Consider the following 15676-nt stretch of genomic DNA (forward strand, 5'->3'; position numbering starts at 1 on the left):
TTTGTCGACTTTGGTCACTGCATTAACCTTTAGAGTCAGAGAGTTTTATATTAGAAAAGAAGGCCTTTGGCCAACCATGTCCATGTCGGTCATCAAATACCTATCTACTCTTCTCCCATTTTCCATCACTTGGTAATCAAGAATCTATCTACCTCTGGTTTAAAATATTTAAAGATTCTGCATCTAATACTTTTTAAAGAAGGGAATTCCAAAGACTATCAGTCTTCTGAGAGAAAAATTGTTTCCTCATCTCTGTCTTAAATCTCATTCTCATCAAAGTCCATGGAGGTACACATTAATAAGAGATGCCAGCACAGTAATACAAGGGCAACCTTTGATACCAGTCCAGGAGCATGATCAAAATCAGGGGTCTGAGAAGAGTGTTTTTGTTAAAAAAGGTCCATGTCACTACAGTCAGGGGAATTTGTCATGGCTAACATGTCCTGTGGCTCCATAGTGGTCAGTCTAGATGATAGAACTGATGTCGTCATGTAAAGGATTCAGTTATGGATATCGGTTTTTCACAATCTGGGCTATCTGGTTGATCTCTCATGGGGTAGCCCATGATCAGTCTGTTAGATTCGTCCAGACAAACTTAGGGTAAAGGCACATGGGAGGCCAGAAAGGGGATTGGGCAGAAATGGTCAAAAGATGGGACCTTGGGGACCTATTCTTCAGGATTGGTTGCTGCAGGCAGAGGGGAATGGGGATGATAATTGTGAAAGAGGTCATTATATTTGTAAGCTGGGATACAGTAAAGACTGAATTAGAACAGGGTCATGCAGAAAGGGGTTTGTTCATGTTCAGGAGTAGCTTGGCTTCAAGGGGCATGACCTCATTTTTCAGGGGCTATGGGGGAATCATTGGGTTGTGCAGACTCATGTAAATGGGTTGAGCCAGGTAAAAACAATGACTGCAGATGCTGGAAACCACATTCTGGATTAGTGGTGCTGGAAGAGTACAGCAATTCAGGCAGCATCCGACGAGCAGCAAAATCGACGTTTCGGGCAAAAGCCCTTCATCAGGAATAAAGACAGAGAGCCTGAAGCATGGAGAGATAAGCTAGAGGAGGGTGGGAGTGGGGTCCTTGTTACAGTTGGAGGGGTGGGGTCTGAAACAAGGTCAGAACGCCCCTGGTGCTCACCTTCCACTCTACAAACCTCCGCATAAACCAAATCAACCGCAAACATTTCCGCCACCTCCAAAAAGACCCCACCACCAGGGATATATTTCCCTCCCCACCCCTTTCCGCCTTCCGCAAAGACTGTTCTCTCTGTGACTACCTGGTCAGGTCCACGCCCCCCCTACGACCAACCCTCCCATCCTGGCACTTTCCCCTACCACCGCAGGAACTGTAAAACCTGTGCCCACACCTCCTCCCTCACCTCTATCCAAGGCCCTAAGGGAGCCTTCCACATCCATCAAAGTTTTACCTGCACATCCACTAATATCATTTATTGTATCCGTTGCTCCCGATGTGGTCTCCTCTACATTGGGGAGACTGGGCGCCTCCTAGCAGAGCGTTTTAGGGAACATCTCTGGGACACCCGCACCAATCAACCAAACCACCCCGTGGCCCAACATTTCAACTCCCCCTCCCACTCTGCCGAGGACATGGAGGTCCTGGGCCTCCTTCACCGCCGCTCCCTCACCACCAGAAGCCTGGAAGAAGAACGCCTCATCTTCCGCCTCGGAACATTTCAACCCCAGGGCATCAATGTGGACTTCAACAGCTTCCTCATTTCCCCTTTCCCCACCTCATCCTAGTTTCAAAATTCCAGCTCCACACTGTCCCCTTGACCTGTCCGGACTTGTCCGACCTGCCTAGCTCTTTTTCCACCTATCCACTCCACCCTCTCCTCCCTGACCTATCACCTTCATCTCCTCCCCCACTCACCTATTGTACTCTATGCTACTTTCACCCCACCCCCACCCTCCTCTAGCTTATCTCTCCATGCTTCAGGCTCTCTGCCTTTATTCCTGATGAAGGGCTTTTGCCCGAAACGTCGATTTTGTTGCTCGTCGGATGCTGCCTGAATTGCTGTGCTCTTCCAGCACCACTGATCCAGTAAATGGGTTGAGCATTGACCTGTGGAGGTGTGAGTCTTTGGAGTTCATGGGGTGGGCTACCAGTAAGGGAATCTGGTTTCTCAGGACTTCATCAAGATGTAGAAGTGGAGGCCTGTAGGACATTTACTCTAACCTTACATTGTGCTGGAAATCAAATGTATGTAATGGTGAAACAAATGGCTCCAATTATACCCAGAGTGGATGGGGTAAGAGAATTGTGAAGGAGGGAGCTGCAGGACAAGGAGCGTTAGGCTCTTTAAAGGTTACAACTGACCATGCACTGTTCAGGACACGGTCCCTAAACCCTGGCCATCCTAATTCATTTGCTCCCTGTACTTGATGCACATCTCCCTGCCCCAGACATGACTGACCAACTTATTCACAATATCACTTCTAAACAGAAATGCCAGGGACAAAAAAGGGATCTTTGACCAAGATGGGTCAATAGGAGTCATTGCCCTATAAGGCTCCTCCTTCCTTCCAAATTCTGCCCTAGGCTCTCTACACACTAATACATCCTGTGTTAGACATTGTGCTAGCACATTACATTTGGGCTATGCAGAGGGTCAAACAAACAGATGTGGAGTCAAAACTCCATAATTTAAAGAAGTGTAACAAACAATACATAACAAACAGAGCCATTCTCACCCATGTCACCAACATACCCTCATTAAGTTTTATTATTCATCTGCCTCCTACTTTGTTTTAACGCCACCCCTGTTTCTGAGGCTGAGATTGAGGGAGCCTGCTCAGCAGTGAAGGCCATTGATCCTGGAGGTTTGGTGGTGTGACCACATGGACAACTTTGTCTGGATGAGCTAGACATGTGGAGGGACTACTTGCCAGAGGAAAGAGAAGCTTCCACAGCTGCAACCTCCAAGATTAAGACAGGGGCAGGCTGGGTGGCGATGGATGGTGTGGCCACCTCTGAAGTATCCTGAGGTTAGACTACTGAGAGGCCTCTGTGTGAGTCCTCCTTCGGCACCACCCTGTCTCTTCATGAAGAAAGGGCATTCGGATTGTTTGTCAGGTTCCCTATTACTGTGTCACCATGCCTTCAGTCTTGAGAACTACTATCTGAGGCAATGGAGTCCATGTACAATAGACCCTGAAGGTGCTATACCTAGCCCTCAATGACAGCCGCAACCTGTTCATGGAAGCAGCTCGACACTTGTATGACTCACTGCACTGCTGTAGCTCTGGACAATCAGGACCATTGCATCTCAGATACCTATCTGCCTGTCTTGTTGTTTCTGTGCATATGTGAGAAGTCCCTCATTGCTGATACCACAGAATCCTCCTTTGCCTCGGGCTGTGTCCCCAAAAGCCTGAGTGCCAGTGGCCTAGGGCACTTCTTCTTCAACCAACTGCTCTTTTAATTCCAATACCTGTACCAGTTTTGAAGAATCATTTAGCAGGGTATTAATAGATTGTATGAGGTCCCAATTTGGCCTCATCCCAGGACTGGGAACCAATATCTTCAAACAATAATGGATGATTCCACAAGATTCCCTGAATCAGGGACTTTTGGAACAATTACTGCAAAACGTAGTAGTGGAATAGTGGTAGCAGAGATTTTTGCAAAATATGGATCACCCAAAAAAATGCAATCAGTTCGAGAATTCAAATTTACATCACATGTATGGGAAGAATAGCTGACAATTTGGCAATAGAGCAATTTAATCTTCTTCTCACCACAATCTAAAAGTGCATTGGAAAGATGGCATCAAATCTTGAAGACCACAGTTACAGCTGATTGCCAAAATGTTACTAGGATTGGGGGGTTTGAACTACAGGGAGAGGCTGAATAGGCTGGGGCTATTTTCTCTGTGGCATAGGAGGCTGAGTGATGACCTTATAGAAATTTATGAAACCATGAGGGGTGTGTACAGGGTGGTGGAGTCCAAAGCCAAAGGGTACAGGTATAAGGTGAGGGGGAAAGATTTAACAGGGACCTAATGGGCAACTTTTTCACACAAAGGTGCATGTATTGAATGAGCTGCCAGAGGAAGTGGCGGAGACTGCTACAATACAATATTTAAAAGACATCTGGACAGGTCTTTGAATAGGAAGGATTTCGAGGTAAATGGACCAAATGCTGGAAAATGGGACAAGATTAATTTAGGATATCTGGTTGGCATGGACGAGTTGAACCGAAGGGTCTGCTTCCCTCCTGTATATCTCCATAAGTCTATGTCCTGACTGCCATGAGGGATTCTCTGAATAACTTTACAATATTTAGTCATTATGAAACAATACATGAATATGGGATGAAAGGAGCACCTAAATGATTTCAAGAAAAGTTGAATAAACCAAAGCTCGGAAATGATGCATAATTTGTCTTGAATTTCTGATCGATATTGACAAAAGCATTTGAGTTGGCTAAAAATAAACTTGAAGGCTGCTCAAGAAAAGATTAAAAATACAACAAATAAATAGGCAAAGTTTGACATTTGTAGTTAATGTGTTTATGTTATTACCCATTTTTGGAGGACCATTAAAAGCAAGATTCACTGACTGTTATCAAATCTGAACAATCTCAATAATATAAATTATGTATAGAGTATGCTAGTCAAGAGAAATGATCAGCAAGTGTGTCACTGGAGATTGTTGTCAAGTGAACAGACCTGGGGGTGTAAATGCACAGTTCCTTGGAAGTGGTATCGCAGGTCAACAGGGTAGTGAAGAAGGTGTTTGGTACACTTGCCTTCATTGGTCAGAGCATTGAGTACAGGAGTTGGGACGTCGAGTTGTGGCTGAGCAGGACATTGGCGGGGCCACATTTGGTGTTCTGTGTACAGTTCAGGTTCCTGCAATAGGACGGATGCTGTTAAACTGGAAAGGGTGGAAAAACATTCACAAATTACCAATACAAGAGGGTTCGAGTTATAAGGTGGGGTGGATAAGCTGGAATTTTTCTCTGTAGCATAGGAGCCTAAGGGGTGATGTTATAGACGTTTATAAAATCGCGAGGGGCGTAGATAAGGTGAATAGCCAACGTCTTTTCTCCAAGGTCATGGAGTCCAAAACTACAGGCTTAAGGTGAGAGGTGAAAGATTTAAAAAGGACCTGAGAGGCAATGTTTTCACACAGATGGTGGTGCGTATATTGAGTGTTCTGCCAGAGGCAACGTTTAAGAGACATTTGGACAGGATCATACAGGAAAGGGATGTGGGCCAAATACAGGCAAATGAGACTGTTTCAGTTGAGGAAACCTGGTTGGCATGGATGAGTTGGGCCAAAGGTCTGTATACTCTATGACTGTAAGTTAATATGTTGAAAAGATATTATAACAGAGATGGTCACTGACGAGTATACTCATGGTACCAAAAGAAAAGGGAATAAAGTATAAACATCAGATCAATTGGAGAATGAATCAGAAATGGAAAATTCAAAAGGTGACCCTCCAATCATCAGACAGAGGTGTTTAAAATGTTGGACCTTGTGTTGTGTGATTTTTAAAAATGTTAGATAGCAGCATGTTTTACTTCCATAAGACTATAAATGCGGCTTACTAAATTAGAAACAATAGTTTTAGCTGTTCATGATGTTAATGTGGGGTACACGTTACCTATAAAGTAACATACATACAGACTCATTCCTGAGAGATTGGCTCACGTGAGGGAAGATATTAAGTTCATGATGGACATTGACATTATTGATTGAGTCATAGCAGCTGAGTCTCACCTATCATGGGTTTTATTGATCATATAAAGTCAATGTGGTAACAAGAGCAGAATCATATCCTGTTTCTAGATTAGAGGATTGTGTTTAAAGAATTGGAACTATACAATGTGCCACAAATCTCACTTGCTAAAGGATATTATCAGTTTCTGTTAACTGAAAGAACAAAAGAGATATCAGCTTTTGTCGCACTTTATCAGTGAAAAGTCATGCCACTAGGATTGAAAATAATGCACCATCGACATTTCAAAGATTAACAAATAAAATAATGAACGAACTGTGTTATTGTATGGTGATGATTTGGTTGTTTTTAGCCACACCTGAGAACAGTATTTATACTATTGAATGGATTGTATGATTGGATACAAAAAGCTAATTGGTGATAAATTTGACTTAAGAGTGAATTTGCCAAGATCAGGGTAAATAATTTGGGCCACACTGTGGGATAGCTGGAAAAGCGCTGCAGGTCAGGCAGCATCCAAGGAACAGGAGAATCGACGTTTCGGGCATATGCTTTTCCAGCAACACATTTTCAGCTCTGAACTCCAGCATCTGCAGCCCTCACTTTCTCTCACACTGTGGGATAGGACCAAGTAACATCTAGAGAAGCAAAGTACAGGCTATTTAGGATTTTCCCATACCAAAAACAAAATGTGGAATTTTACACTGTGCTGGCCTAAGTGGTGATATTGCAAGTTTGTTATAAAATGCAGCACGGTTGTTGCACCTTTAACAAAGTTGTTGGGAAAATAGTAGAAATTTGAATGGATGCAAAGTGCCTTTAAAAATTTGAAGGTATGCTGACAACCATACTAGTTTTAAGTTAAAAATCACACAACACCAGGTTATAGTCCAACAGGTTTAATTGGAAGCACACTAGCTTTCGGAGCGATGCTCCTTCATCAGGTGATAGTGGAGGGCTCAATCACTATCACCTGATGAAGGAGCGTCGCTCCGAAAGCTAGTGTGCTTCCAATTAAACCTGTTGGTCTATAACCTGGTGTTGTGTGATTTTTAACTTTGTACACCCCAGTCCAACACCGGCATCTCCAAATCATGATAACTAGTTTTAGCCATGGTACATTATAGTACATTGGCTGTTGATGCCAGCGATATCAGTGTGGAGGCTGTTTCACTGCAATGTGATGAGATGGAATTGAACAACCTGACTCCGCATCATTTTGAAATATATGCCAGCAACAACAATGATTAAAAACGTTATTCATTCACACCAGAATCCTGTAATTTTCTAATAAAAGTTCTGGGACAAGAACTTATCATTACTTTGATGGAGCTTAATTCTCCAACAGTATAATTTGAAAATTGTTCGTATGCTTGTAAAAGACAATATTATTCGCACATTTAATTGGGAGGATATATGAAGGATTCTGAGTGATGAGGTGTTACACCTCTTCCCACCCTACCTCCTGCAAAAATGCTATCCCGTATTCCCAATTCCTCCACCTCCGCCATATCTGCTCCCAGGAGACCAGTTCCACCACAGAACACACCAGATGGCCTCCTTCTTTAGAGACCACAATTTCCCTTCCCACGTGGTTAAAGATGCCCTCCAACGCATCTCGTCCACATCCCGCACCTCCGCCCTCAGATCCCACCACTCCAACCGTAACAAGGACAGAACGCCCCTGGAGCTCACCTTCCACTCTATCAACCTTCACGTAAACCAAATCATCCGCCGACATTTCCGCCACCTCCAAACGGACCCCACCACCAGGGATATATTTCCCTCCCCACCCCTTTCCGCCTTCCGCAAAGACCGTTCCCTCCGTGACTACCTGGTCAGGTCCACGCCTCCCTACAACCCACCCTCCCATCCTGGCAACTTCCCCTGCCACCGCAGGAATTGCAAAACCTGCGCCCACACCTCCTCCCTCACCTCCATCCAAGGCCCTAAAGGAGCCTTCCACATCCATCAAAGTTTTACCTGCACATCCACCATAAATATCATTTACTGTATCCGTTGCTCCCGACGTGGTCTCCTCTACACTGGGGAGACTGGACGCCTCCTAGCAGAGCGCTTTAGGGAACATCTCTGGGACACCCGCACCAATCAACCACACCGTCCTATGGCCCAACATTTCAAATCCCCATCTCCCACTCTGCCACCCCCTCACCACTGCTCCCTCACCACCCGACGCCTGGAGGAAGAACGCCTCATCTTCTGCCCCGGAACACCTCAACCCCAGGGCATCAATGTGGACTTCAACAGTTTCCTCATTTCCCCTTCCCCCACCTCACCCCAGTCCCAAACTTCTAGCTCAGCACTGTCCCCATGACTTGTCCTACCTGCCTATCTTCTTTTCCACCTATCCACTCCACCCTCCTCCCTGACCTATCACCTTCATCCCCTCCCCCCACTCACCTATTGTACTCTATGCTACATTTCTCCCCACCCCTATCCTCCTCTTATTTATCTCTCCACCCCTTCAGGCACTCTGCCTGTATTCCTGATGAAGGGCTTTTGCCTGAAACGTCAATTTTCCTCGGATGCTGCCTGAGCTGCTGTGCTTTTCCAGCACCACTAATTCAGAGTCCATGGCATCATGTAAACTGTGTTTGCTGTGTAACTCATTGCACTTTTACTATCAGTAGGTTACTAATGTTACTGTGTGTGGGAAAAGACCTGCAAGCCTGCCTACCCATAATAGGCCCACACAGAACATAGGAAAGAAAACTTGGCCAAACTATACCAAAAAACACCCAGAATGCCTCAGCAGGGACCAAGCAGGCTGACAAGTGAAACCAGACAGCACTTGCAGACAAGGGAACACTTCCCAAAACCCACTAACAATACCAGATCAACCGCAGCTGTCCCAAAGCCCAGAGGGCAGTCTCATAACACAGCAATACCAAGGCCACACAAAGAACAGGTCAGACAGAGAGGCAGCACAAGGACATAGCTCCCAGGACAAGACAATGGAAGCACCTTACTGTTTCAAAAGAGACATTCTCACCTACCTGCAAAGAGACCTGGAATCTCCTGGCCCATTGATGCTGTCAGGATGTTGCATTGCATCGAGAATCAGGACATTCATATATTTGAGCGGGAGCAGCGGCCGAGTAAAGGCGAACCCGGGAGACGACAGCTATGAAAGTGTACAGTCATGGCAGCGCAGGCGGTGAAATGTTCCTCCTGCAGGATGTTTGAGGTAGGGGTGACCACCGATACTCCTGCCGACTTCGTCTGCAGGAAATGCAGTCAGATCCTGATCCTCACCGAACGAGTTAGAGAACTGGAACTGGAGTTGGATGAACTGAGGATTATTCGAGAGGCTGAGAGGGTGATTGATAGAAGCTACAGGGACATAGTTACGCCGGAGAACAGAGGTAGCTGGGTAACAGTTAGAGGTGGGAAGGGGAAGAAGCAGGCAGTGCAGGGTTCCCCTGTGGTCGTTCCCCTAAAAAATAAATATACAGCTTTGGAAACTGTTGGGGGGGACAGCGTTGCAGGTGTAAGCTGCAGTGAAGGGGTCTGTGGCTCTGAGACTCAGAAGGGAAAGGGGGAGAGGAGGAGAGCGCTAGTTATAGGGGACTCTCTAGTTAGAGGGACGGACAGGCGGTTCTGTGGACATGGGCGAGACTCACGGATGGTTTGTTGCCTCCCGGGTGCTAGGGTCCGAGACGTCTCAGAATCCTTAAGGGGGAGGGTGTGCAGCCAGAAGTCGTGGTGCACATTGGCACCAACGACATATGTAGGAAGAGGGGTGGGGAGGTCATTCAAGAGCTCAAGGAGTTAGGCTGGAAGCTAAAAGCTAGGACAGACAGAGTCGTCATCTCTGGGTTGTTGCCGGTGCCACGTGACAGTGAGGCAAAGAATAGGGAGAGAGTGCAGTTGAATACGTGGCTGCAAGGCTGGTGTAGGAGGGAGGGCTTCAGATATTTGGACAATTGGACTGCATTCTGGGGAAGGTGGGACCTGTACAAACAGGACGGGTTGCACCTGAACCAGAAGGGCACCAATATCCTGGGGGGTAGGTTTGCTAGCACTCTTCGGGGGGGTTTAAACTAATTTGGCAGGGGGATGGGATCCGGACTTGTAGTCCAGCAAGTAGGTTAGCTGTTTGTCAGGATGCCCAAGACTGTAGGGAGGCTGTGGAGAAGGTAGCACTGACAGGGACTACTTGCGGACACAGAGATGGGCTCAAGTGCGTATACTTCAACGCAAGGAGTATCAGAAATAAGGTGGGTGAACTTAAGGCGTGGATCGGTACCTGGGACTACGATGATGTGGCCATCACGGAAACGTGGATAGATGTGGGACAGGAATGGCTGTTGGAGGTTCCTGGTTACAGGTGTTTCAGTAAGATTAGGGAGGGTGGGAAAAAAGGAGGGGGGGTGGCATTGCTAATTAGAAATGGTATAACGGCTGCAGAAAGGCAGTTCGAGGGGGATCTGCCTTTGGAGGTAGTATGGGTTGAAGTCAGAAATAGGAAAGGTGCAGTCACCTTGTTGGGTGTTTACTATAGGCCCCCCAATAGCAGCAGAGATGTGGAGAAACAGATTGGGAAACAGATTTTGGAAAGGTGCAGAAGCCACAGGGTCGTAGTCATGGGCGACTTCAACTTCCCAAATATTGATTGGAAGCTCTTTAGATCAAGTAGATTGGATGGGGCGGTGTTTGTGCAGTGTGTCCAGGAAGCTTTTCTAACGCAGTATGTAGATTGTCCAACCAGAGGGGAGGTCATATTGGATTTGGTACTCGGTAATGAACCGGGACAAGTGGTGGGCTTGTTAGTGGGTGAACATTTTGGTGATGGTGACCACAATTCTGTGACTTTCACCTTGGTTATGGAGAGAGATAGGTGCGCACAACAAGGTAGATTTTATAATTGGGGGAAGGGAAATTACGATGCTGTAAGGCAGGATTTGAGGAGCATACGTTGGGAGCATAGGCTGTCAGGGAAGGATGTGGTGGAAATGTGGAACTTTTTCAAAGAGCAGATACGACGTGTCCATGATATGTATGTACCTATCAGGCAGGAAAGAAATGGTCGTGTGAGGGAGCCTTGGTTGACGAGAGAGGTTAAATGTCTGGTAAAGAGGAAGAAGGAGGCTTACATAAGGTTGAGGAAACAGGATTCAGACAGAGCAGTGGAGGGATACAGGATAGCCAGAAGGGACCTGAAGAAAGGGATTAGGAGAGCTAAGAGAGGGCATGAAAAATCGTTGGCGGATAGGATCAAGGATAACCCCAAGGCATTTTATGCGTATGTGAGAAACCTGAGAATGACGAGAACGAGGGTAGGTCCGATCAAGGACAGTAGTGGGAGACTGTGTATTGAGTCGGAAGAGATAGGAGAGGTCTTGAACAAGTACTTCTCTTCAGTATTTACGAACGAGAGGGACCGTATTGTAGAAGAGGAGAGTGTGAAATGGACTGGTAAGCTAGAAGAGATACCTGTTAGGAAGGAAGATGTGTTGGACATTTTGAACAACTTGAGGATAGACAAGTCCCCCGGGCCTGACGGGATATATCCTAGGATTATGTGGGAAGCAAGAGAGGAAATTGCAGTACCGTTGGCAATGATCTTCTCGTCTTCACTGGCAACGGGAGTGGTACCAGGGGACTGGAGAGTAGCGAATGTTGTGCCCCTGTTCAAAAAAGGGAATAGGGATAACCCCGGGAATTACAGGCCTGTTAGTCTTACTTCTGTGGTAGGCAAAGTAATGGAAAGGGTACTGAGGGATAGGATTTATGAGTATCTGGAAAGACACTGCTTGATTAGGGACAGCCAGCACGGATTTGTGAAGGGTAGGTCTTGCCTTACAAGTCTTATTGAATTCTTCGAGGAGGTGACCAAGCATGTGGATGAGGGAAGAGCAGTGGATGTAGTGTACATGGATTTTAGTAAGGCATTTGATAAGGTTCCCCATGGTAGGCTTATGCGGAAAGTCAGGAGGCATGGGATAGAGGGAAATTTGGCCAATTGGATAGAAAACTGGCTAACCGGTCGAAGGCAGAGAGTGATGGTAGATGGTAAATATTCAGCCTGGAGCCCAGTTACAAGTGGAGTTCCGCAGGGATCAGTTCTGGGTCCTCTGCTGTTTGTAATTTTTATTAATGACTTAGATGAGGGAGTCGAAGGGTGGGTCAGTAAATTTGCAGATGATACGAAGATAGGTGGAGTTGTGGACAGTGAGGAGGGCTGTTGTCGGCTGCAGAGGGACTTAGATATGATGCAGAGCTGGGCTGAGGAGTGGCAGATGGAGTTCAACCCTGCCAAGTGTGAGGTTGTCCATTTTGGAAGAACAAATAAGAATGCGGAATACAGGGTTAATGGTAGGGTTCTTAGTCAGGTGGAGGAACAGAGGGATCTTGGGGTCTATGTACATAGATCTTTGAAGGTTGCCACTCAGGTGGATAGAGTTTGTAAGAAGGCCTATGGAGTATTATCGTTCATTAGCAGAGGGATTGAATTCAAGAGTCGTGAAGTGATGTTGCAGCTGAACAGGACTTTGGTTAGGCCACAGTTGGAGTACTGTGTGCAGTTCTGGTCGCCTCACTTTAGGAAAGATGTGGAAGCTTTGGAGAGGGTGCAGAGAAGATTTACCAGGATGTTGCCTGGAATGGAGAGGAAGTCGTACGAGGATAGGTTGAGAGTTCTCGGCCTTTTCTCGTTGGAACGGTGAAGGATGAGGGGTGACTTGATAGAGGTTTATAAGATGATCAGAGGAATAGATAGAGTAGACAGTCAGAAACTTTTTCCCCGGGTACAACAGAGTGTTACAAGGGGACATAAATTTAAGGTGAAGGGTGGAGGTATAGGGGAGATGTCAGGGGTGGGTTCTTTACCCAGAGAGTGGTGGGGGCATGGAATGCGCTGCCCGTGGGAGTGGTAGAGTCGGAATCATTGGCGACCTTTAAGCGGCATTTGGATAGGTACATGGATGGGTACTTAATCTAGGTTAGAAGTTCGGCACAACATCGTGGGCCGAAGGGCCTGTTCTGTGCTGTATTGTTCTATGTTCTATGTTCTATGTTCTAACTATTTTTCAGCTATCATTATTGTAACTAGATTACTCCATTTCCAAATACATTTTACCTTTCCCTATTTTAATTAACCTTATTGTACAAGATTCCTATAAAACCCGGCTTCATCTTCAGCTCAAGGAAGAGAATTCTCGGCTACCTGGATAGACTGTCTGTGCTGTTTCAGCTTAGTCAATTTCTTGTCCGCGATATCGCCGTACTAATAAACTTTATTTGTCCGTTTCACTTTGAACTGTGCTTTGCGATCTCTGATTTATTGGGCTAATTTCTCTGACACTGTGACGTAGCATTGGTGTTAAGAACATTTTTATGAGTCACAAAAATACCTGTTCAAGAAACGTTATCATTCTTCTCTGGGTGGCAAGTGCATGATTTGTATAAATTTTAAGTTTTCTTTAAAAATGTTGATATTTGAATTTTTAAGTAGTGAGTTTTTTTTCTGTGTGTCTGAAAGGTTTAATGATTAAACTGTTAAGTACTGGTGTAGCCATGGTGATTTTCTTTACAACACTTGGTAGCTATCAATTTATTTAATTTTTGTAAGCTTAGGAGAGATTGCAACCAAGCGAGGTAAAGATTATGCATCAGGGTTTATGTGAGAAATTTCTGGACTTTTCTTAAGTTTAGATGAAACACCAGAAAATAAAGTTTCTCTTAAAGTTTCAGTTTGGGGCAGTTCAACAGAGGTCTTTGGGTGAAGATGTCTTTGTAAAGCAATACTCCCGAGAAAGAGAGTAAGCAATAAAAATAGATTTGTTTAGAGCAAGGATTTTAGTAATAGTTTCAGACCAGTAGTTTTTGAATAAAACTTTGAAGAGGTTATTTGAAGCTGAGACCATTCCTAACTGGAAAATAAAGTCACAAAAATTAAACCAATCAACGCGTTTGTGGGAGAGATTGTTCTCTGCTGTGAAAACTATACAAAATGTATTTTGGGAGGTCTGTAAAAGATTATTTTGGGATTAGTAGGATTATGTTTTAAATTTGTTTCAAATAATTAGTGTTCTATGTAAATAGTTTGGGTTTATTCTATTTTATTATAATTTCTTGCATGAAATAAGCTTCTGTTTTATTGTTAAATCCAAATCTGAAACATTACTTTTTCTGGGCTGTCGAGCTCTATGACTATGACTACAATAGCTGTTAAATTTGAATGAAGGAAATTGTGAAAGCATGAGGCTAAATTGGCTGAACTGGTTTGGAAAAAAGGCATAACTGTACATAAGCAATGCACAGTCTTGAAAGAACGACTACATGGCTCACGGCAACTATATGTTCTATAATGTTGTAAAAACGTCAGTCGCGTATGGCTGACAAAAAAAATGTTAAGGATTATATAAGATTAAAAAAATGTATAAATTGGCCAGAGATATTAATAAAATTAAGGATTTGACAATGAGCCAGAGTATGAAGTAGAACTGTGGAGTGGTGCAGCCCTGAGCCAGTGTGACGCGATGCTATTGGAGAGAGAGGTTGAGAGTGTGCATGGACACAGCAAGAGCAGCTGTCTGTGGAACGTGGCTGAGTGCCATCTCCCAGGTACCTTGTCAACTCTTCCCCTGAACCATGACCTCATCATGGAACATCAACATTGTATCAACTATGGTCACTGACCTCATTTCATCTGGTGATCTCTCCCCACCACCTCCAAGTTGATAGTCCGCAGTCCTGCACAGCTCGCTTCTATCTCCTGAAAATTTCCAAACAGGACTGCCCCGACAGACCCATTGTTTCAGCCTGTTCCTGTCCCACAGAACTCACCTTTTTCCACCTTGATTCAGCCTTTTCTCCTTTGGTCCAAACCCTGCCTACATACATTCATGATTCCTTTGATGCTTTTTCACCAGTTTCAGAATTACCAGTTTGCAGGCTGCAACTGTCTCCTTTTTCACCATGGACATCCATTCTTTTTATACATCCATCCTCCACCAGGATGGTCACAGGGTTCTCTGATTCTTTCTGCAGCAAAGGCCTGAACCATCCCCACCCACCACCACCCTCCTTCGCTTGGCCAAGCTTGTCCTCACCCTCAACAAACTTCTCTTTTAACCCCACTCATTTTCTTCAGGTCAGTGGGGTAGCCATGGGTCCCCGCGTGGACCCTAGTTAAGCCTGTCTCTTTGTGAGGTACATGGATCATTCCTTTTTCCAGTCCTATTCCAGCCTGCAGCCACAACTTTTCTTCAATAGATCAATGATATTATCAGTGTGCTTCCCTGTCTCATTTGGGAATGGAAAAGTTAATCAATTTCGCTTCCAATTTCCACCCTGCCCTCACTTTCATCTGGTCTATCTCTGGCTCCTCCCTTCTCTCCCTTAACCTCTCTGTTTTCATTTCTGGGGATAGTCTGGCCACTAATATCCATGATAGACTCTCATGGCTACCTGGACTGTATATCCTTGCACCCTACTTTCTATCAAGACTCCATTCCACTCTCCCAGTTCCTCCATCTCCATTGCATGTGCTCTGATGAGGGAGCCTCTCACATGTCCGCTTTGTTCCTCTACTGAGGATTACACAGCACCGTTGTCGACAGGGCCTTCAACCATCTGCCACACTTCTGCCCTCATCCAGAACAGTAATAGGGTTCGTCTTGTCCTTCCCTACCATACCACCAGCACTACACCCAGAAGGTAATCACCCACCATTTCTGCTATCTCCAGCGAGATGCCATCACCAGACACATATACCCCTCCCCTCCCTTATCCACCTTTCTTAGGGAGTGTTCTTCTGGGACACCCTTGTCCACTTTCCCTTTACCCCCAACACCAACCCCCGCAATCCTCTGGCATCTTCCCCTGCAACCGCTGAATATGTAACACCTGTCCATTTACCTCCTCTCTCCTCAGTATCCAAAGGCCCAAACATATCTTCCAGATGAAGCAGCACTTTACCTGCACTTCTCACAA

This window comes from Chiloscyllium plagiosum, unplaced genomic scaffold (genome assembly GCF_037043375.1).
Source record: "Chiloscyllium plagiosum isolate Xiang-an unplaced genomic scaffold, Cpla_swu_hap1 HiC_scaffold_30, whole genome shotgun sequence".
NCBI lineage: Eukaryota > Metazoa > Chordata > Chondrichthyes > Orectolobiformes > Hemiscylliidae > Chiloscyllium > Chiloscyllium plagiosum.